The 24,264-nt window shown below is 42.7% G+C and overlaps 1 protein-coding gene across 3 annotated transcripts in view; it reads left to right on the top strand.

Moving 5' to 3' along the window:
- The window catches only part of HIVEP2 (HIVEP zinc finger 2), a 137,234-nt gene that overhangs the window by 36,065 nt on the left and 76,905 nt on the right, over positions 1-24,264 (top strand). The window contains exon 1 of one of the 3 annotated variants that reach the window (XM_030944437.1): positions 15,936-16,107. The exons of the other annotated variants lie outside the window; for them this stretch is intronic. The gene's annotated coding sequence lies outside the window, so the exon portion shown is untranslated. Of the gene's footprint in view, positions 1-15,935; positions 16,108-24,264 lie in introns of those variants that run through there. 3 annotated transcript variants of the gene reach the window in all.

Genomic DNA, 24,264 nt, shown 5'->3' with positions numbered 1-24,264 from the left:
AGACCTGCACGGGTGGAGGTGCAGCGTGAATGGAGCTTTTCTGAGCTGGGGACAGTGCTAAAAGGAAGGAGTGTTACCAGGTGGTCGAGGGGCAGGCACCAAAGCAACAAATGGTGCCTTCATAAAGTCACTACCTGGGGTATTGCCTCTCTGTCCAGCCTGTGCACAAAATCCTGTGGAAACCAAGAGGGGAATTCCCCGGTCGGTAGTCTGTCTGTCTCTCTGCTGTCCAGGAATTCATGGGAAGGAGAAGGCATCCCAAGAATCTGCCCCAGTGTGCAGGGACAGTAAATTCCCTCTTGTTTTTCCATATACACAAGTCAGCAAGTTTCTTCAGCAAATGCTTTAATTTTAAGCTTAATACTATGCAAATATTTAACTTGGGACAAAAAAAGCCTCAAGCTGGCTTCAGACCATGGACTGGCTTCCAGTTGTTTCTGCAGGTACAGATCCAATGTTTACATACATGAATGGCTATTTGTTTGTTTGTTTATTTACTATGGTAATCTTTTTTATAATGAACTTGGATATTTTTGTACTCTGCTTTTACTTTCAGCATAAAAATCTATGTATTTGCAATTCGTGAACAGGCATTTCAGAAATGTTGGCAAAAGGCTCAGATCTGCTGAAGATAATCAATGTAGGCTGAATCTTTAGGATGACACAGAATTGTACTGACTTTGTTTTTTTTCTAACTGAAGTGCCCAAAGCTGTGCTCACTACTGATATCCCACCAGCCTAGGTTGTTAAAGAAAAGTATTGAAAGATTTGGTCCCTGCTGCAGGATCTTTATAGTGTAATTTGTTTTTTCAGACAAATGGGTACAAAAGAATATTCAGGAGCATTAAGAGCATTAGCAACACACAGGTTTATTAGGTTTAAAAAGTCTGCTTAAACGCCACCTTGAAAGATAATACTTTTCTGTATCCACATATATTTCATACATTTATGCTTTCTGCAGCCCCTGTCTCAGCTGCTGCAGGCCTGACAGCAACCTCCTATTAAAGAGGGAAAGACCACAGTCTTGTGGCCCTTCTATAATGTGCTCAGCGTGTGAGCTGTTGAGTTAATGAAGACGAGAATAGCTGTGTCAAATGTGTTTCATTTGCATGTGGCAAGATAGAAAAAGCAAACTCTGTGTGAAGACGAGCAGGCAAGAGAGACATTGAATGCCTTAAATACGATGGGAGTTAATGCTATGCAGTGATTTTGCTTCTGTTATAGGAAGTGTAAGAACAGTATGCTTCCAAAGCATAAATACAGCATGAGTACATCGCCATCCAAACTGCAAAGGTTTCAGTTCCATGGCAACACGGAGGGCCCGACTGTGCTGAAGGTGGATGCATTCATGCATTCAGAGTGAGGGGCTGGGACTGAGCTGGGCAAAAATAAAATGCACCTAAATTTTCCCCCTTAACTTATTTATATATAAAGTAAAGCCTTTGTTCATAGAAAATCAAAGTGACATGATTACACCTGCTTCCCCCCCCCACCCCCAATTCTCTCCGATTCTTCTTTGCATATATTTTTCTCAGGCAAAAAGCAAATGAAGCTGGGTTTTTGGAGGGTTTTTTATAAGACTCTAAGTGCAGCAGCACTTGAATGTTGCAAGAAAATGATATTAATCCCTGAGATGGTTGTATATCCCTAGAGAAAAAGACTTGGAATGGGGGTGGAGGGACATATTGTTTCCAAGATATACTGCTTTACAGAGCTGAGTGAAGCAGTGGGTGGTTGGTTGGTTTTTGTTTGGTTGGTTGTTTTTTTTTTAATTATTAATATTATTTTCCTTGATCCTTTTGATCTGCCCTCTTTCTGCCTTTCTCTGCATCTACTTCCAGTTTCCCCTACCTCCCCTGGCTGAGGAGCAGGAAACAAGACTTAGCTCTGTTTCCTGACATCCAAAGAAATATAAAAGTACAAAGAAATGGTGTATTTTGTTTTCCCAGCTGACTTGGATTCACAGACCTGCGCTAGAAAGGCACCTGCTCCCAGAGAGGGTCAGGAGTCACCCTCCAGAACAACTGGGCAATTGTCCAGGGAATAACTGAGAGCTGATCATTATGTGAATTTTGTTTGATCTGCTTGGTTGACTGCAGGAATGTAGGATGGGAGATTGTGATAAATTGATTTTTCTCAGAGTGAAGAACTACCTCAGGCTGATCCTGCCAGCTGTGCTGATGGGTGTATGAATTGCAGATTTGCAAGGTTTAAAGTCAGACTGGGCAGTAGGAGAACCTCCAGATGTTGATATTTGTAAGGCTAACAGCAGTGCTAATCTGGCATGGTAAAGCTGACAGAAGTGGCAAGTTAAACTGGATTTACAGCTGCTCTGTATTGCTGAAGCAGGCAAAGCAGCCCGAAGATACCAGTGCATCTAGCCTAGAGATTTCAGCAAGGTTTCTCTGTCTAACTGGGGGATGAATATAGCTCTGCAGCTGGAAGTTGCTGTGCAAGAAGGAAGCAGTTGACCAACTTCCAACTGTGGTTATACTGTGCAAGAGGAGAGGAGGGATAAAATTAATCTCTCTTAATCTGTATTCTTTTCTTCCTTTTTTAAAATTTGGTTTGGGGTTTTTGTTTGTTTGTTGTTAAATAGCAGCAGGAGTATATTTTTTCTTAAAAACAAGCCTTGTTTCCACTGCAGTGGGAACCTTGAGATTGAGATTCTGCTTGGAGGAAATTTCACCCTCTTCAGGAGACCAGTGCAGTGTGGGTAAATCTTTTCTAAGGGAATAAATAGCACCGAAGTGATCCTGTCTCAGCATTCCACAAAGGGGTGGATTTCACCCTCCAGGCAGTAGAGCTGCAAAGTAAGAAGGTGTCATTTTAAAATGTTCTCTTTCTTAGGGAGAGCAGCGCTGGTAAGACCAGGTCCCTTGCTAATGCTGCACTTGACAACCTCACAATTTTGCTGTTGTTGTGGCTTCTGATTTCTGCACAGCCCCCCAAAACAAGGACGCAGATGTAGCTCATTAAATGCTGGCACATGCTTCCCAAATTATGTCGCACCTTCATTTTCCTGAGTTTTGGCAAAGGAAGCGTGTATGCAACCCTGGAATGACGATTAGGAATCACTCCAGTCAACAATGTAGCAAGAGAGCTGAAGGATTCCTTTGTAGGTGTCCCTACCTGATACAGCCCTGCAAACAGCCCAGCTGCTATTTGTCAGCACCTTCCCAGGGGAGTGCCTCTGTCAGCTTGGCAGGAAGGATGAGGAGAAAGCACCAAGAGGAACATCAAAGAAAGAAGAAAAGGAGGAGAGAAATCAAGGATGGGAAGAGCAAGGAAATAGAGCAAAGGCAGAAGGGTGATCAGAGAAGAAACAGTGCTGGGAAGAGCAAAGGAAAGAGATGCTCCTCTGGTGCCTATGAGGGAAAAGCTGGTTTTCAGATGTAATGCAGACAAAACCAAACCAAACAAAAAACACAGCAAGAATATTAAAATACACAAAGTGGAAGAAGGTACCAGAGGGAGGAGAATTCAGATTGATATGAAGAGGAGAAAATACATAAAATACATGGATGAATTTCATAGTGTGGTCCAGACTATTTTAAATAATAGTTGCTAACTTTGTAGCACCAAGAGCTTGTAACCTTCTTCTTATGGAGCTTTTGGGCGCTGGTGAGGAGCGGTAGGGCCGTACTGGGAGGCTGCTGCAGGCACCAAAACGGGTGGTTGGAGGCAGATCTTTTCTGTGCACCATGTCTGGAAGCCTAAAGCCAGTATGAATATCCCCAAGGAAAACAGTTCATCCTGCATCTGAAGACTCAAAGTCATAAAAATGTGCCTGCTTCTCTCTGAAGGCATCTGAGGAAGGGCTGTTGCCATGCAGGCAGGGGTAAGGGCTCCCTCTAGATCCCTCTTCCAGTTGTTCAAGCTATCTAGGCTACCAGAAATAAAGAGCTGAATGGAAATTTTAGTTCTGGCAGTTCCAAAGAAGCTTCTGAATGAATTCTGCATCAAATAATGAATGTCTTCTTTCCTCCTCCTCTCCACCTACCTTGTTCCTAAACATTAACATTTCATGTCAGTTGAGCTAAGTTCGGTGTCAGACTCAGAGGATCCTGCTGAAAAATACACCCCTGTTTTGTGGCAAGCCAGAGAAGATGAGAGGCTTGTGGTGTTTTTCCTTCTCAAGCTCTTCTCTGCTGGGAAAAACAGCTAAGGCTGTGTGAAGCTGTCTTCTTCCCACTCTCCTAAACTTCGCTCCTAAAAATGCTGCTCTCTCAACAGCTTTGCTGCTTCTCTGAAGGCGACATGGCTTGGCCCACTTAGTGCCATCGCTTGCCAGGGGATGTTTTCTGAGATTGTGGTGACTTCCATCTTGATAGGAGGCTGAAGAAGATTGCTGTGGAACAACTCATTGGCATCGCTAGCTGTGTCATTTGAAAATGATTACTTAAGCACAAAAGGGAAGAAATAAATCGGAAATGACAAGATTTAAACCCCGTCCAAAGGTCCAAACCTCCAAATAATTTCTGCCATTTCTGCTGCTTCTTTTCTATAGACTTAGGTGGTATTTACTTTATATTTTTAAACTTTTCTTGAGAACCACCAAGGTGAGAAACATCCTCTCTCTGAAATAGGTTGTTTTGTAGGCAGTGGTACCAGTCTGTGCCAGGCTGAGGCTCAAACTCTGGCTGAGCACCACAGTGGCCATGCAGCACCCAAGAACTGAGCTTGAGGCATCAGTCTGGAATTCTTCCTCAGAGCCAGCTCCCAGTTTTCTCCAGACTTTTTGGAATGTCACTGCTGAAATGCAAGAAGATAACAAATATCTGCAGAGGTGGAGAAAGGTTGATTCAAAACAGTGGGTTTGTTGTAGAGGAAGAAAAATGGTTCTTTGGGCACTCATCTCTGAGATACTCTGCAGTATGTGGTAGTATTTAATGTTAAAAGCATGGGGACAGGGGAGACCTGGTGACCCTAATAATTTTTCCTGTTATAGGGAAAGCAAGTGGTGAAAGGCACAAGCAGAAGTTGCTGAAAACAGACCTTTTGACAATGGGTGCTGTCTTGCTGCTTTTGGTGGAGTGAGTGGGGATGTTCCTGTATCTCACTGTAGTGATGCAGAGATGTGCTGATACTTGCTTCTTTTGATCAGGGCTGAAAAGCAGAGACAAAAAAAATTGCATGTGGCTTTGGAGTGCTGTAATACATCTAAAATCAAAGCCAGTGTGATGTGGAAATTATGATGGCTGATGTTTGTGTAACCCCAAATCTCTCAACCTGTACCTGAATTAACTTCTCAGTTGTTAGAGGAACACCATCCATCCCACAGATGGCCTGTGAACAGGACAACCATTTCCACACAACAGGAGGAGTTTTTTCCCTTCTCTCATCTTGTTGTCCAGTCTAGCAATCAGGAATCAAATTTAACCCCCAGTGTTTGTTTCAGGCCCTCTGAGTCTTTAATTCTTTGCCAGCAGCAAAACAATTATTTTTGATAGGCATGCTAGTTGTTTTTTAATTTGTTTATAATCAGTTTTCTAGGAGGTTGCTTTGATGTGGGAGGAACTGAATTCTTTGGGTGCAAATATTTGCTCTTGGCTCTCTTAGTCATTAAAAGATGTTTTCCACATTAAGGTGCCTTTACTTTTAAGGGCAAATGTCAAGCATCTTCTGATACCAGAAACATGAAATGTGTGGCTGCCTAAAGAGGAACCATTTGTTGAGCTGCATCATATGAGGGCAGGAGGGACCAAGACCAGCCCAAGACTTCTCCATCTTCCTGGGGAGAGGCCAAACAATCCCTGGGCCCCTCTGGCTGCCCACACCAGCCCCAGGACCTCAGACCCCACAGATGCTGGTTTCAGCTATTGACCTACATCCCTGCTGAAATGGCTTCACGCTAAGAGATGTCACTGTTCTTTTCCAAAAAGAGCGTGTCTCTTTTTTCTTGGGCTTTTTTCTTTTAAATAAATTCCCTTGCCATCTTTTTGTATTTTCCAACTGCCGCTCTTTTAAGGCTCCCTGCCTCTGCAGTTTTTGCTTTTGTATGGGTTATTTTTGGAAACTGGGGAACCAGGAGGAGAGAGGAAATTTAGGGGAGTTAACTGCGGTAGAAGAAGAAAGCTCTTTCCCTTGGTGTGCTCTTTCTTCCCTGTCCTTTCTTCTCATGACCTGTGTGTCCGACTCCTGTTGGATTGCTCATTCCAGGGCAAGCCGTAGCTGACCCTCTTTGTGCCCAGCCAGCAGCTCCTTCCCACGCGGTGCTGCTCTGCAAGCTGTGCTTGCTGCTTCCTCCCTGCAGTGGCTGCTGCTTCTCTGCTGCTTTTCTGGGTCAGCCAGCTGGCCAAAAAGTGGGTAGGTGGTCGAGCAGAGTTTTGGGAGCTGTAAAACACTGGAGGCACTTGGGAAGTTACATGCCTTGGGGTAAAGTGTATGCAGAGAAGAATGTGTTCCCTTCATTGTTTCCTCAGGGGAGCAGCCTCATCAAGGTGGTTGGCTTTTTCTTGAAATGCCAGTGGGTTTTTTATATTAGAAATGTCACATGCTGACTGCCAAAATTTGCAAGAAAAAACCCAAATTCTCTGAAAGACTGGGGAATAGCAACTGAAACCTGACCTGGCAGAGAGACCGTGAGCTCACCTTTTGGATCTGGGGTGTGGGGCAGGCAGTGGTGAGCACAGACCCCCCCCAGAATGCCTGAACTCTTCTGAACAGGAACAATAAATTCACCACAAAAATGTATGGAGAAATTTTCTGTGAAGGAGCAACCAAGGACTCTTTTTCCAGTCTAGGTTTTCTAAAATTACTAATGCATAGAAAGTCATTGACCATGCGGTAAGTCAGGCTGCCCTTTTGCTGAGACAGTATCTGGATAATTGAGATGCCTGTGATTACCCAGGAAAACTTGCTGATGTTTACACTGCTGTCAGGTATTGAAGTCACACCATAATATTTGTTGTGGTATCTTGCAATAGGTTTTAAAATAGATTGACATCACAGCACAAAGTGGGAATTTTCCTAATTTTTTCTGTGGTTATGAAAATGCCTAAATAGCAGTGTAGCACAGTAAATGTTAAACATTAAAAGCAGGGTTTATGAGTTTATGATTAGAGGACATTGGTAGAGAAGGCAGTAACTTGAGTTTGATAGGAGTATGGTAGAAATCAAAGCAGGGGATGGTGATAGAGCATTAACATATTGACTTAAAGGGATGGATTTGGGTCAGCATCATACCAAGAGTTGGTATTGAGGAAGACTTTCACCCTAAATAAATAAATTTTAAAAAATATGATTCTGTACCAGAAGCCGCACAACTGATGCAAAAAGCCAGCAAATGTGAAGAGAATGAAATAAAAAGAAAATGAAGTACTGTCTTAAAATACATGGAAATGGAGGAGGTTTTACTATCATGCTATTGCAGAGATCAATTAAGCTGTGCAGAATGGTTATGCAAAATGTTTGCTGTAGGGAAGTAGCCGTTTTCCATAGATTCTAGGAACGAGTACTGGCATGATGCCGACAGTGATTTATTTTCACCCAGCCCTGGTGCTTGTGTCTGGCACTCAATGAAATCTTCCAGGGTAAATTATTTATTTAATTAGGAATGGCCACAGTTGCACCGAGAAACTGGCAGCACAGCAGCAGGAAGTCTGTTAGAGATTGCATCTAACTTCTTACAGATAGGCCTCTTATATATGCTTTCATTAATTAATATAATAAATAATTGCATGTTGGCATTTTTGTTAATTAGCAACAGTTCCTAGTCTGACTGTGGTGAGTGTACTTCTATGTGTTGTAGAAATCTAATTTCTTGATTAAATAACCCAGAGGCTTGTGTAGCAAGCTAAGACATCAGATTGTTGCTTAGCTGAACTTTTGAACTTTTCATAGGAAAAGGAGATGTAGTGAGAGAAGAGTCATATTAATCAGTGTGTAATGTAAACTGGAGCAACCCAAAAACTTTCATTTCAGTAGGCATTCCCATAAGAGCAAGGAGAGATCCCTCCCCTCTTCTTATGCCAAGTTGGCAGGATAATGCTTTTTTCATAGTTTAACATATTCCAGAGATGAGAGATAAGAGCTGGTGGCTTGAGGGAGTCCAGGAAGAGAGGAATTTGGGTATAACTACCGAGTGAATCTGTCTTTTGAGGAGAAATCCCTGAAGAGTCTCTATGAGATGTCATACTTTTTTTCTGTGTTGTTTAAGAAATATGAAAGATGAAGCAATGTGATTTGGTAATTGTACTTTTTTAATAAATCAGATTTTTAAGAATGCTTTATGCGTTTGATCCTTGCGTCTTTCCTTGATTGTTGAGCAATATGAAAAAACTTCACAAGAAGAAAAGAAACCATCTCTTTTAAAGGAAACTACTCATGGATTTAATCCGTACAGTTTGCCACAAAGGGAAAAAATGGAGAAAGGTTTTGAAAAATATCACAAATGGGCATTTCTGAAACATCAGGCATACTTGGGTTTCAACGGGCCCAGTAAGCAAATCAATGCAGAGCTCAATACACCTCTGGGGTGAGTTCCCCTTTTGGCAGGCACTGGTGGCAGGGACCAGCCGGGGGGGCTGCAGCCAAGCTGGGTCTCTCTCCTTTGCATAGAGTGGTTTGGACATTCTCCTTTCTTCCCCTTGCAGTTCCTTCAAGGCCCTACTGGCTCTCTGATGGTCCCTGCTGGAGCTGTCTGCATCAGTGTCTGAAGTGCCTCTCAACTTTGAGAGGTCAGCTTTTCTTTTCCTTGGCCTGGATTCTCCAGTGCTGCCAAAGCTGGAAGCCAGTGGGCAGGTGGTTGGGGATTGAGGAAAGGTTTCCCACTGTCCTGGCTGTGGTTTCATATCCCAGAGTGGCTGCTCCTGCTACCTGCCCTCTGGAGCCCACACTGGGCTGGTTTGGGCAGCTGGGAGGGCAGTGAGCTGTTGGATAGCCAGGGATTTCTGATGGGTGAGCTCCTTGGATTGCCTCCCCATGGGCACAGGCAGACTCTAGAGCTGGCAGGGACACACAGCTGGCATTGAGAGGAAGAAGCAAAGTGGCATCCTCCCCTCTTGGGTGGCAGCTTACCACTGGACTGATCTCACTGAAGCATGAAACTTCATCCTCAAGGGCAGGTCAGCTCGCATGCATGTGAGGTCGTTAACACTTGAATACGATCTTAGGTTATCACAGTGTTCAGGGATGGAGAAAGTGGAGTTTCCTATGCTGCCCTTTCCCACCCCCCAGTTTTGGTGATCCCTAGTCACTCTCTCTGTGTTTCCCTTTCCAGATGGGGTTAGAAATGAGTATACATTCTGAATTAATTTTTTATTGGCAGTACCTGTGGATGAAGATTGTTTTTACTGATTTGCAATCAAACATCAAACTGAAATAAATGTAATTTCAGAATAGTCTCTTTGCAGTCACTGTCTTTATTTTTGCTTTACAGTATCTCTGAGGTACTCCTAATTGGAATTACAGAGTCACAGATTGGTTTGGGTTGAAAGGGACGTTTAAAGATTATCTAGTCCCAACCCCCCTACCATGGGCTTGAACCCTTCCAGAGATGGGGCATCCACATCTTCTCTGGGAAACCTATTCCCGTGCTTCACCGTCCTCACAATAAAGAATTTCTTCCTTATATCTAATCTAAACCTACCCTCTTTCAGTTCAAAACGGTTGCCCCTTGTCCTATCACCTCAGGCCCTGGTGGTAAGAAGTCCTCTCCTATAGGTCCCCTGTAGTAAGGCTGCTGTAATGTCTCCCCAGAGCTCTCTCTTTCTTCTTCAGGCTGAATAACCCCAAGTTTCACAGCCTGGCTTCACAGGAGAGGTGCTCCAGCTCTCTAATCATCTTTGGGGCCCTTTCTGGATCCACTCCAACAGGTCCGTGTTTGACTTGTTGTTGTCACCAGAGCTGCATATGCTATCCAGGTGGGGTCTCACAGGAGCCCAGTAAAGGGACAGAATTATGTCCTTTGACCTGCTGGCCACACTGCTTTTGCTGCATCTCTGGCTGCAGTTGCCTTTTTGTGCTGCAAGTGCACATTGGGAGGTCATATCTAATTTTTCATCTAACCATGTATTGGGTTTGTGTAGCAAGGTTTTGGTAGCAGGGAGCTACAGCTGTGGCTTCTGTGAGAAGCTGCCAGAAGCTTCCCCTGTGTTTAATGAAGGCAGTGTCAGCTGGCTCCTTGATGGACGTGCTGCTGGCCAAGGCTGGGCCCATCAGCAATGGGTGACACCTCTGGAATAACAGATTTAAGAAGGAAAAAAAAAGTTGCTGCACAACAGAGAAGAGCAGGGTGAGAACATGTGAGAGCAACAGCCTTGCAGACACCAAGGCCTGTGAGGAAGGAGGGGCAGGAGGTGCTCCAGGCTCCAGAGCACAGATTCTTGGGCAGATGTGTGTCCCTGCAGCCCATGGAGGTCCACTGTGGATCAGATACCCACCCACCTGCAGCCCATGGAGGACGCCACACTGGAGCATGGGAATGCCTGAAAGAGGCTGTGACCCCATGGGAAGATTGTGCTCTCCCTCATGGGAAGGACCCCACACTGGAGCAGGGAAATGAGTATGAGGAGTCCTCCTCCTGAGGAGGAAGGAGAGGCAGTGAACACAGCCGCATTCCCCATTTCCCTGCACTACTGGCAAAGAGGATGTAGAGGAAGTCTGGAGTGAAGTTAAGCTTGGCAAGAAGGGAAGGGTGATGGGAAATTTTTTTAAGGTTTGATTTTATTTCTCATTATTCTACTCTGGGTTTTTTGGCAAGAAATTAGACTTCTTTGCCCACATCGAGTCTGTTTTGTCTGTAATGGTAAGTGGTGAGTGATCTCCTCCATCCTTATCTCTTTTGTAGTGGTATTTCTCCCCTGTCCATTTGAGGAAGGGGTGATAGAGCAGCTGTGGTGGGCTCCTAGTGTCCTGTCAAGTCAACCCACCACACAGTGCCTGCAAGTCCTCCACAGGGCTGCTCTCAAACCATTCATTCCCTGTCTGTACCGATACTGGGGGTTGCCCCAACCCATGTGCAAGTCCTTGGCCATGTTGAATTTAGTGAGGTTCACACTGGGACACTTCTCAAGCCTGTTAAGGTCCCTAGAGATGGCATCCCTTCCACCAAGTGTATCAGTTGCCCCACTGAACTTGGTGTCTCCAGGCAAGGGTGTACTCAATTCCACTATGTCATTAATTAAGACATTGAACAGAATTGGTCCCAATAAGTTTCCACAAGGAACACTACTTGATGCAGATCCATTTGGACACTGAGAGCTTGACTGCAACTCTCTGGGTATGGCCATCCAGCCAGTTCCCTTTTCATTGAATGGTCCAGCCATCAAATCCCCAATGTAGAGAGACAGAGATGTTGTGTGAGGCTGTATCAGAGACCTTAAAGAAGGCAAGACAATGACATCAGTTTCTCTTTCCTTATCCACCAGCGCAGTCAGTGTAGAATAATATATAGAATAAATCTGTCATGTTTTGATGATTGACATTATTTGGTCCCTTCAACTCAAGTGGCATACATAGATATGAACAAACCACTGAGTCTAGTGTTGTTTTTCATCAGCATATTCTAGAAATACTTTAAAGGTATTTTGGTAAAGAATAGATCTTACAGTATTTTTAGTTATTATCTTGGAATAGGGTTGCACATAGACAAGGATATTGCTATCAAATGCTAGTTTCTTATTTCAAGAAAACCCAGGTTCAGGTGCTCAAGCAATATCTTTCTTTAGATTTATGATTTGATTTACTCTAGAACTTTGACATAAACTCTGTAATTTACTGTTAACTATGCTACCAATGTATCTAGCTTACACTATATCAAAGGTAGTGTTAATTTGAAATTTAACTTCAAGTGTACTTATTTCCACAGATAAAAATATTGGGGTGTTTTACTCATCTTAGATTTCTTCAGGGGTGCTTGAATGCAAGGGGAACTTCCAAATGAAAAATCAATATGTAGTCTCAGAAGCCTGTGCTTCTATAATATTTTTTTTTTCAGTTATGACCAATATTACCTGTTTTACCAATGCTAGAAGTGAGAGAAAGGTGCTAAGACATTGATGGGCAGACAGACTGAGAATAGCATGAACTATATTTATGTTTCTGACATCAGTGTCCTGGTTTATCTAATGTTGTATGATATAGTGATGAAATGCATCATACTATCCCATCCTCAGCGAGCCAATATTTTCTAATACTGCCCCTTGTTTCAAAAATCATAGAAATCTCAAATAAAAATTTGCTAATGTGAGATGTTCTCTTACTGTGTTTGGAAAAATCATAATCTCTTTACTTTTCATAAACAATATTCCTACTCTACATTGATGTATATTCAGAATTGGATGCTCCTGGGACAGTAAGGGATAATTCATCAGCTTCCTACTTCAAACACAGCATTTTTAAAACTATCATGAAGTTTTGTGATAATAGAACATCTCTACACTCGTTAAGACTTAATTAAGTGAGTATACTTAGTTACCACTGTAACCATGATTCCTGTTCTGTCCTTCACCTGTTTTCATTATATTTTCTCTACATTGAAGTGACACATTTTTACTACTGGAAAAAGCAAAAGCTGCTCCTGCCAGGTCCTAATTTTTCCACCATATCTCCTTTTATCCCAGAGATACCACCTTCACCGCCCATCTGTCACATTACCACACCTGTACCTATTCTCTTCAAGGGTTTGCTGCGTTCTTTTATGTCTCAAGACATCAGGCTTTTGAAAAGTCTGTTGCCTTCCAGAAAAGAAATTGCACAAACCAGCCTTGTTCTGGGTCTCCCATGTCACAGCTGGTTGAAAAAAAAGAACAACACACACACAAAAAAAACCAACAAAACAAAAAAAAACCACAAAAAAAAAAACCAAAAAAAACCCAAAACAAAACAAAACAAAAAAAAGCAAAAAAACAACCAAACCAAAAAATCTCACAAAAAACCAAAAAAACCCCAAAAACAAAAAAACCCCAAGCAAGCCGAAAAATGAACTGTGCCAGAATTTTCACTTCCCAAATGGCACAAAATGCCTCTTTTATGTGAACAAAGGGTTTGTTCCATGTTCAAATAAGCCCTTCATCTTTTAATTGATGTAGAGATTTGGATTATAACCACCTAATGAGTATTGACTGAGTCTGTAGCATCCTTTTCCTAGAGGTGTATGTGAAAGAAACATTAGCTGGAATGTTGTAGTAAGGTGCTAGAGAAATGGAGCCCTAGGACCCTTCCAAAATGCCTGGCCACTGTGATTAACCCATTCTGTCTTCCAAAGGCAGATGGCACATGGGAAGTTAACTTTGCAAAGACAGCTGGAAGTTGCAGGATTAGCCTGATGCTTCCCACTCATTGGAGCTGTTTCTGCTTTAAAATTGTTCAAACACAGAAATACGCAGTATATGCTGCAGCTTCCTTTTTCCCAACCAAGGTTTAAAGAGACCTTCTGATGATTATGAATGCAACCCTAAAAGTTAGTCTGTCTCACAGTATTTATTTTGAGCTTCAGATCCTGATCTCTCTTCTATGTTTAATTTGATTAATGGTTAATAGGGCCATCCAGAGTTCTCCACAGAGGTTTATGGCTTTAATTAAACGCACAGAGACAGCCAGCTCCAGCCAACCTCTGCCTCTTTTAGCTGGACAAGGAGGAAGAGAGCAGAGCTTTAACCCTGCTTTCCACACAGACTCCTGTTCTCTTGCATCCTTTGGGCAGTCGCTGGTGTGGCTTAGAGCAGATGCACTCACTCCGAGGTGCCAAAGAGCTGTTCCAGCAGCTGCCAGGCAGCTGCCTGCCACCACAGGCTCAGCATTTCCTGAGACAACTCTTCCTCAGCAGGGGTTTTCCTCCGGCCAGGAGAGATCTCCTCTGGGATTTGGACACTGTTTTGTTGACGTCACTTGTCACACTGGAGATGGTGTTCAAAGTATGTGTTAGCATCCCTGCCTCGTGGCTTTCCCAGCTTTGGAGCTGTGCTCCAGTTGGGTCCCTGCTGGACAGGGACATGCAGATAAAAGGTGATGTGGTCCTGTGCCTCAGTGGTACCTGATGCAGCCTCCAGGAGAGGAGCTGGAGGCAGAGGGGATGGGAACAGGGAGGGTGGAATGGGGAGTCTGTCCCTTTGACAGACATCTGAGTGAGAGGAGAGGAAAGCTCTCCCTGCTCGCAACGGCTTGTGTGATGGCAAAAGGGAGGTCCTGGGCTCTGAGCTATGAAATTGTCTGATCCATCACCAACTAACTTCAGAATGTGCGGCAGAACACAATGAAAGATTTACAAGCTTTTTGAAGGCTCCTGATAGAGAGGAATTGCAGAATTACTTCTGAATGGGTGAGGGGCTTCCTGTGTTCCATGCAAAATTGCAGGTTGTATTTCCCCATGGAATGTGCAGACTTGCTACAAAGTATATTTAGGTGCTTCACCTGTTCTTGGTAAGGTGTATTGAACACAGGTATACCTCCCCTGTTTTTCACAGCATTTATGCTATTTAAAGAACTCCTACAGTTGAGAGCACTAAGGGATTTGAGCGTTTTGATTCCTGTATCTTCTGTAGGAAGTGCCTTATTTTATTCCAGGGCACTACATTTTGGGGGCACCAGTGAAAGACCCCGGAATGTCAGGAGAAAAGAGAGACTGCTGCTTGGTGTCTGCAGGAATTTGGTGAGGAAAATCAGCTAGAGGGCACCAATATTTCTTCTTAGGGCCGTTAAATTAGGCCATGTGGACTGGCAGCATATGGATGCATGAGAGAAACATGAGGGCTTTACGAAACAGTTGTGCTAAAAATAATTTTTGGTGTTATTTTTAATAATGTTATCACAGATGAAGAAAGTGAGGTAGAAGTTCATAGCCTGAGACAATTCCTTCTCCTGCTTTGCAGCATAAACACTATAAATCCTCGAGTGTTTGTTTGGCTAGGTAATGCTTTCCAAAAGTATGTCAATAAAATAGGCATCAGAGCCATAAAATAGTTTCCTATATTTAGAGTCTAAATGTGCAATAAAAAGTCAGTAAACTTTAGACTCCTAAGCATGAAAATTGCTTTCAAAAAAGGGAGGTTGGATGTTAAAATCAAATATTAAAAATATAATTATTTTAATATTGCCAAAAATGCACACTCAGTGTTTCGTGCTCAGCAGTGTTAGTAGGCTCAGCTACAGGCTCCTAAGTTTTGTTGCTGTCTGGGCATGAGAAGGATCCTGAAACTGTTGAAGGGCACAGGAGTATTGTAGGATTATCAGTTGATTGGTTAATTTAGAGGATTATGTTTTTAATGCCAAGAAATCCAGCTGCACAGAATTGCAGAATAATTTAGGCTCAAAGGGATTTCTGGGGATCCTCTTTCTAACCCCTGCTCAAAGCGGGTGCACGGTATGTGGTTTTGCATGTTGCAATAACTTACCTTTACATGGTTTTGATTTGTGCAAGAAATATTAACTATTTGGGTATTTTTCTTTTTGTGTAGTACAGAGCCAAATACCAAAGAAGGATAAAAATTCAGCAAAAGTTGTTCCAGATAGCATTTAAGCAGCATCGAAATATCCCATACCATTTTGCATATATTGTTTTGGTTTTTTATGATAAAGAAACGTTGCTCTAGGCTAGCATGAGGGGCTTAGTTTAAACATTTGTGAATTAATTTTAAATTGTTCTTTTCAGTGCTGGCTAATATGCAGGAGGGATTGGTAAATATTGAGAGCAAAGGCTATACAGCATTTTTTAGCCAGTTCTGTTTAGACTTAATCGCTATAATGCAGTGTTAAAATTTACAAAACAGCTTGTAATTGCAGTAGCTTATTTAAACCAGCTATTTGTGGTTAAGTCTGCTGAGGAAACTTAAACTTCAATGTTCCCCAGCCATCTAATAGCAGCAAATTGACTGCGGGTCTCTTGAAGGAATATCTAAATGTAGGCTGTTGAATAATCCCTTTGGGGGCCCTGTAACTATTTTTGTGCCTGGATATGCGTCATCAGTGGGTATTTTCTCTGGTGACTAGCTTACATCAGTAGGTCTCCTACCATACGCTCTATCAGTGAGTGACTTATGATTGATGGGAGTCACGGCTGCTGTTTAGCTTTTATCTGTGACCTCAAATAATGGACAACGGGAATTTCCAGGCTGCTAAATTCCTTGAATGACTGAAGACACGGGATGGCTCTGCTGATAAACGCAGGTAGTGCCCAGATCCTGGGTGTTCACCGGGGGCTGGGGCGGGGAGGAAGGAGAGGGGGTTCCTCGGCTGCCAGGCGGTGAATCCGGCGCCGCCGCCAGTGGCGCGTCCCCGCACGCCGGGAAGCGGCCGCGCCGGAGGATCGCCGCTTCCCGGCCGTGATGCTCCAGCTCTCCCGGCTCCCCAGCCATCCCTGCCCGCCGGTGGCACTGGCCTTGCCATGTGTTCAGCCGGCTGATCTCTAGGGCAGTTTTCCCGTTCGTTTGAAACCAGGGAGCCGCGCAGTTCGCAGCGCTGTGGAGGGAAAAGCTGTGGAATTTTCAGCTGCAGTCTGGTTGGTTTTTAACCCTTTTTATTACCATCGGCGGCGAGTGGATTTATTGGCATGCTTCACCCAGGTGCTGCCTGGGCTAAATCTGGAGGTGCAGTAGGCTACGTGGTCTTAAGGTTAAGTTGCACCTGCCACAGTGACCCACTGAGTGCACAGCTGTAGTTCATTTCCTGGTGTTCAGTACTTCATTTTAAGGAAATCAGGACTGCAGATACTGAGTTATCTCCTCTTTCTGTGTCCACTCTGCCTTTCTGTCTGACATGTGAAATGGGGCTGCAAGACAGCTACAAGATTTTCTGTGTTTCCTGTGATGAATTTAGCAGCTTGAGTCAGCCCTACAGCTAGGCACTTTGTCATTTCTTCTTCTTTCCCTCCTGTTCTTGTCTCAATCCCTCTCATAAAGCTATGATAGGAAACAAGAGATTGGCTGTCTGCGAACTTGTGCACAGAAATCTCTCAAGCCCTTCTCCTGGTAACCAGGGAGTAAAAAATGACAGATATAGATGCTCCCAGTGTGATTGAGGATTAAAAAAAAATCCTTAATGCTGTTTATCGTGTGGCATTGTTTGGCTGAGGGAGGATAGCAGCTGGATCCAAATTCCTTCTCACCACTTCTTCCTGTTGGCAGGTGGCCTTCCGCACAGGCTGGGCTTGCAAACTCTCACGTTGGTCTCACTTATTTGAGCGCCTGCTATTGTTTTCCATTCAGGTGACAGCAGAGCGGGTTTTGTGCGAGATTCCGAGACTTGAGAAGTTTCAGAGGGAAAACAGCAGCTTTGTTTGAACTCGCCTGTGTGCTCCCTCCTCCGCATGTACTAGCCCAGAGGTCGTAGTTAATGAATGAAACCAGGCTTCCTGCAGAAGGCAGTTAACCCCTGTCTGTGCCTTTGTTGGCACAGTGCTTGCAGGTGTGCCCTCGCTCGGGGCAATACGGGCTGTGTGTACGTCTCTGCTCCTTTCAGACAGGTACCTGGTTCAACACATGCACTGGGGCTGAAGCAAATTTCCTTCTGCTCTGACTAGTTGAGTGCTGGTCAAGAATTGCATTTGGCAGGAACTGTAGGAAGAGAAGCAGCAATTAAAAAGAAGCTTGGAAAATCAAGAGGGGGAGAGAAGGGAATGGAAAGGTCTTAATTGAACTGAGATTTACAAGTATACCCTTCTTTTATTTTTGGGTTTATTTTTTTTCAGTCGCTTCAGTAACATTTTGGGATTCATGACAAACTGGTTATATAATTCAAAATCTGTAAAAGGTTGAGCTCAAAATGTTTTGATGAATCTTGAGTCATTTGCATTAAAAATCAGTGGATTTTCTTAGGGTGTGCTTTGCAAATGTAAAGCTTGCTAACTGGTTGATGCTACTATATGTGTCATTTACCTCAGCTTTCTAGGAATCAAAATGCCTGGCTCCACAGTAATATCTTTTGGCTAATATTGACCTCCTTTGCCCCCCTTTTTAGGGGTATCATGTTTTAGGATAGTGATAGTATTTTGGGGAAGCTTTCATTTACAGTATCTGTGCAAAAGCTCAGCATTACCACCTTTCCAGAAAGACTCTTCAAACCTTCAGAACATTTCCAGAAAGGGTTGCCGTTTTCTAAGAAAAAGTGTTGGCACGTTGCCTGCCGTTTCCTGATGCTTGGCGCTGAGGCCAAGGCAGAGGGATGAATTCCAAACTGGCATGTGGCAGGGTGTGTAGGTACCTCCCTGTGTGCTGTGACAGAGATGTCGCGCTGGGGACAAACTTAATTTAGGTGCTGACCCTGCAGTAAAGTCACGCCCTGTGGATGCCTGGATTTGTGTGCTTACACCCTGTTGCCTTCAGTGACTAAGAGCAGGCACCAAGTTCTGCTGGCACAGCTTGAATTGAGGAATGATCACCACAGTAGCTAAAGCCTTGTGTTTCCAGAAGAGCCTTCATTTATTCAATGTCTGCCTTTAAAATCTTGAAAGTCTCCCTGCATAGTGGCTAACCAGATATTCATCTGTTTAGTTAAAATAATTAGGTGTTGTGAGCGAGGGATACTGCACATTCACTGAAAGTCAGAGTATTCACTGCTGCATCTTGTAATATCTCCATCGGCAAAGCTCTCCCTCCTTCAGCAATGTGTGTTGGTGTTTCAATGTGCAGCTAGTTCCCAGTGGGCACAGGACTGTAATTACCATACCTGGGAGGCAAAAATGGAGACTGAATCTGACACAGGAATACTGGGGCTTCATTCTGAAATCTGTTTTAAGACTAAATGCAATTCTTTTCTCTTCCACCTCTCCCACTTGTTAAATCTATGGCTGTTTACTCTGTACAGCTGATGTGTGTTGGGTATTTGTTGAGGGTCATGAGTTGGTATTTAATAGTCTTGTATCATTTTTACACAAAGTACTCTCAGAGCTTAAATACTCTTGAGTGTAAAGAGGTGCTCTGGGATAGAAAGAAAAGAAAAAAATTAGAAAGCTCACCTTGACATGGCCCATTGTTTTGACAACATTATTTTGTTTGAAGAGGGACTGTACGGAGCAGGCAGTACTGCTCATTCATTAGTGAAATCTAAACCACAAGTAAATATACATTATTAGTGTGAGCTGGCTATAGGTTGTAAAAATACTCTGAAATATGGGGCAAAGTGTGATTTGACATTTTCAGGGGAAATGGTATATTTTGTTTGTTTTCATTCAAAATCATCTATTATAGTCATAAATACTTTATCTCTCAAGGTGATCTTTGTGTTTCCTTAAAGTCCAGTTGAAATGAGCGAACCAATTCCCAGATGCTTGGAAACTGCAGTTTTGGTCAGTTTGTGTGAGCAATAGCTTATATAATTTCATTGGTTTGTTTTGGGTTTTGCTCCTTTGGGTATCATGTAAGAAATAAAAGTTAGCCACCACTTCATTTAGGCATTACTTTTCTATAGGGAAAAATAAGGAGTTACTCATAAACATTGCTCATGCTTGTAGTGATAGAGTAACAAAAGTGAAGAGTAAGAAATAATAAGAAAAATACAGTGTAAAGAAAGTTGCAACAGTGAAAAAAATTACTTCATTTTTGTGAATATATTTTTTTTATATCCACTTGGTCCAGTGAATGAAGAGCTTTCCATCTTTTTGATGTTACTGTATACAGTAATGTGAGTGAATGGAGTAAGATACACTTCAGCTCTTCCTGTGTGTTCCGTGCGTGATAACCTTTGTACTGAGACCTTTAGTCATCAGCTCAGTCCTCCCTGCAAGTTGCCAGTGTCTTTAATAAGATGATTGGAGATCCAGGACTAGGTTGTCAGTAATTTCATAGATTTATAAATGCCACTCTGGCATCAAACAGTTAATTTGAATTAAATCCACCTGTTTGTTGGCACGTGGGCAGAAGAGAGAAGGAATACTGCTGGTGAAGGCTGTGTACTGTGGCAGACAGGAAGGTACCTCCTTTATGTCAGTAGTTTGGCACCAACTCCAGTAACTGTGGCAAAGTCTTTTCTTGGTCTCGTTTCCTGTGTGTACATGGAGCAGTAGTTCTTCTAGCGGTTTTCGCTCTTGGAAGTATTTCTCTTTAGAGTCACAAAGTGAGCATTTTTCCTGCAGGACCTCAAACAGCTCAACAAGTGATGAGCTTCCAGTGACTCAGCCCAGCATCCCTGTCCATCTGCTTGCAGCCACCAGCACTTCCTACCAGTCGCTGTTCTCAGATGAAAAGCCAGGTGTGCATCCTGAGACAGGAGTGGCTAATGGACAGGGTTATCCTGGATAAAGAGGTCCTGTACTCCAAGGAGACAGTGAGGGAAGAAGCTTCTTTCTAAGCCAAGTTACATTTTTTCTGAGTCACATCCTGGCCTTTTGCACATCCTGGCTTGGAAACTTGCTGTAAAGGAGGCAAGAAAGAGATACCACACACACTGACATCCCCAGGAGCCTTGATAATGTCAGGACACCTGACAGCACAGCGGCGCTTCAAAAATGGCACTGTCATGAAGGATTTACATGGTACTGAAATAGCTAATAACACCAGGGCAGTACAAGGTACTTATTCAAGATTGCTGAGGAGTTTGTCAAGTGTATGTAGTTTCATGACAGGACTTTGTCCCTCTGCAGACAGGCCTTTAGCATTGAGGAGCTTTCCAAAAACTCAACCAGTCTTTCTCAAGTACAATTTCCAGTTGCTACCCTGCTAGTTAAAAATAATAACAACTAAGTTAAAAAGTTAAATTCCTTACCAGGTAGTCATTTTGTTTTCACAAACTTATTCCAACATCCTCAAGGAGGGACTCTCTTTTCTTCTTGCACACTTATTTATCCCTTTGGGTTGTGAAGTGAATGAATGTTTGGGGATTGCTCTGTGTGCTGCTTGGGACCATCTTTGTTCAGGGACAGAGGAGATACAAAGTTGGTCCATGAGGTCATGACATCTTCTGTCCCTTGCTTGGGAGGTAGGATAACAATCTGCAGTGTGAAACTCCTTTCTCTCCTTCAAGGAATTCTATTTCTTAATACATAGGCCAGCCAGACATCCTAATCTGGAAGTCTGCAATTTGGGAATAAAAAGGGGTTATTACAACTAAGAAGCAGAAAACTCATTAAACCCCCTTTCACTAATATGCAGGGAAAAGTGATAGTAACGATATTTTCTCAGTCTAACCAAATCATGGAGCATCACATTGACTGAAGAAAATAGGACCCTTTTGAGGCTGCTTTGCTGTTGGCTCTCCATTCTCCATAAAGCTCAGAGCCATGCACTGATGAAATACAGCCTGTCTTTAGAGGCGAGGTAGTGATTTTCCACCCTCTTGACTCTTGACCAGGAGCTCAGTCTCATGCAAGCAGGAGCTTGCTGCTGGTTACAGAGGGAGCAGGGCTGCATATCAGAAGGTCAGCTGCTCTTTTTAGTTTAGCATTTTATACCTTGATTTCTATTAAATTAGATATCGCAGTGGTATCAGAGACAAGATCACCTAGAAGGGAATGTCTCAAAGCGGTATGAAGTAGTAAAATGATGCAAATGAGCAAAAGGAGCATTAATTTAACTACTAGGAAAAAAATCATTATGGTGGAAGTCTGTTCTCTTGATGGAAACTAGAGGACCTGATTAGCTGGAGCAACTAAAAAGTGAACTGGACAAAATGCTGAAAAATATACTACATAGATTTTTCTTACTTAGATTCAATATTATCTAATAGACTTGGTCATTTCCTTTTTGATCTAATTTCTGGGATTCTAAGATCACCTTTTTAAAATGGTCGTTTTCTTGCTTATCTCACTGCAAACCTTCTTGGTGAAATTTTTCATCAGTTTTACCACAGAGGGAGGCATTTGCAGTAATCCAGCATGGTGGTATTTTGAAGACTCCAAACATTTCTCATGGCCATATCTTGCCATTGCTCCATTGTAAAATTCTCGGAATACTTGATGGGAGTTTTGCATTAAATTGTAAGGTATTTTTATCCAGCTGCTCTTTAGAGGCCCAAGTCATATCCATGCTCTATTCCCAGGGTAGCCTTCTTCCAGTTCCTTAAAGATACAATTTTACAGGAAATAATAGTCATGCCTACCACACTGTAACTACAATATTCAGACACATGAATCTTTTTCTTGACTTGCTATAAAAATGTCATTTGTAGCTGTATTTTGTTTGTTCTGGTTTGACTATAGTATAAACAAGAGTTTATTAAAACATTAGCTCTAAGTTACAGTTCTTTTTTGAGACTTCCAGGTCTTACAAAAAATATTACTGAAACTGCAGGGCAAAACCACACATTAACAGAAAAATGAATAATGAGTCTGTTTTCATATGGATTTTTTAAAAAGTACAGCTTGTAGTTGAACTAAATGTACTATTTCCTCCACTTCAGTCAGGAAGCTCTCATAGGCTTTTAACAGTGCCGCCAAAAAATTAATGCTTCAGCTGTTTAACAGATATCAAAAGCCAGTTTGACAATTGTAATCTCTTCCAGGAATTCCCTTTCCCATTTTCCCTCCCTATAAAAACAGATAACAAGATGCTTATATAGTAGAAATGGAAAGTCAGAGCTATTTTATGAAGCGCTGTGCATTTCTTCCAGCCTTAAGAGATGAGGCATGACATCTCCACGACGGGGTAGGAAATGCAGGCACTCTGTTGTGTAAGTAGCATTTGCTTCAAGGATTAGCTGCTTGCCAAGATAGCACAGATTTAAATGTTTCCTAAGCCATTTCTGAGTTTTTACGTAACATGGCAGTGACAGGAGAGCTGTGGAGATGGCTGGGTGGGGACTCAAAGCAGCAACCAAGGAAAGACAAAACCAAAGGGAGCAGAGAAATATGCTGCATGTGCCAGCATCAGCTGACACGGCAGAATTGAAGGCAAGGGAAAGCAGCACCAGCCAGACTTCTCTTGGATTTCTGTTCTCACTTTTAACATGCAACAAGATGAGACAAACTGAAAGGAGATGCCACTTGAACTTTTGTTCTGAAGCATCTCAAAAAGGCACTGAAACATAGCCTCAAAGGTCAGAAGTGTTCCGTTTTCTGGAACAAATTCCCAGGACAGCTGTTAATACTACTCTGTCTTTTAAGGCTAATTTTTAATAGTATTCAGTGATACGTATTAAGAAATATATAGTATTACTGTGGCTGTGGTCAGGAACGTTTTGTTCTTCTCTAATGACAGAAAGGAGATTCTGTGTTAGAAGAGTGAAATAATTAAAGAGGTTGCCAATAAAAAAGCCACTGTGTTTGCAGAGGGTGCCCTTGTCTTCAGCAAATGCCAATTAGAGAACTGTCACTTTATGTGTACCATGGGTTATTACTGCACAAACAGTTGTACAATTATGCACTGGGTCAGAAGGGCAAGTTACCTTCACCTCACAGCCATTATTTTAAAGCAAACACAAATACCAGGCACACAAACATCAGGCGCTGTGGCAGTAGAGTAATGACTTTTTGAAAATGCAGGTTAAAGAAAAAAGAGTCCATGTAACCATCCTTGGCATTGTGGAAGGTAATTTTTACCGTATCTGCATTACGTAGATTAAAACCATCATCTTTATATAATGGAGAAGCACACACTTCTTCCACCACTTGAAATACAGTTTATATGCTGTTATGTTGTTCTGATGTTTGGAAATATAAAGAGACTATACAGAATATACATTTTTTCAGTTACCTTCTTTGATACTGAAATGATTGTAGTCCACATGCCCTTGTAAATGAGTTTGTGCACTTCCTTCTGTTGTGCTACCAGTGGTCTGATGTCACCATCATCTGATGCACTCTGCTCTGAGCTCTTGTGTGGCTGTAGACTGACTTTAGTAAATGGAATAAAGGACAGTTCTGCAAGTGACCTTGTGCAAGACATGTCCATGGGTGTTTATTACTTAAACTTCTTTGTAGGTGTTCTACTTGGTATTTTATTTTGCATATTTTGCCTGAAGCTTCGTTGGATTCAAATCTAAATAGGCAGAATAAGCTGGGGATGCTGTGGCCATCCTGGGCATACACAAGATAGCTGTGCTGTCTGTGGATTCATAAGTTTTGCTCTTAGGCTATCAAGTTTGCCTTCTTTTCTAATGTGGTTGCCATCTGTGCTTGTTCTGGCTTCTCTCTGGGTTGTAAGAAAGAACACAGTTCAGCAGGGATTGTGTTACCATCAGTGGCCTGAACCTTTGTGCTCGCTTGACCTCATACCTCTAGGAAGCTCGGCTGGCAAACATAGCTCAGACCTTTGTGGCAACACCCTCTGGGAGCGTGGGCAGCCACTAAGGTTACCCTGCTTCCATATATGCCGAGGTATTTTCATTGACATGCTCTTTTCACGGGTTTGAAATCACTGTGGCTTTAAAGCACCAGCTTTCCCTGAAGCGAGAGCG

This window comes from Camarhynchus parvulus, chromosome 3 (genome assembly GCF_901933205.1).
Source record: "Camarhynchus parvulus chromosome 3, STF_HiC, whole genome shotgun sequence".
Lineage (NCBI taxonomy): Eukaryota > Metazoa > Chordata > Aves > Passeriformes > Thraupidae > Camarhynchus > Camarhynchus parvulus.
Note: the sequence above shows the minus strand (reverse complement) of the source record. Positions and strands in the feature narration are given on the sequence as shown.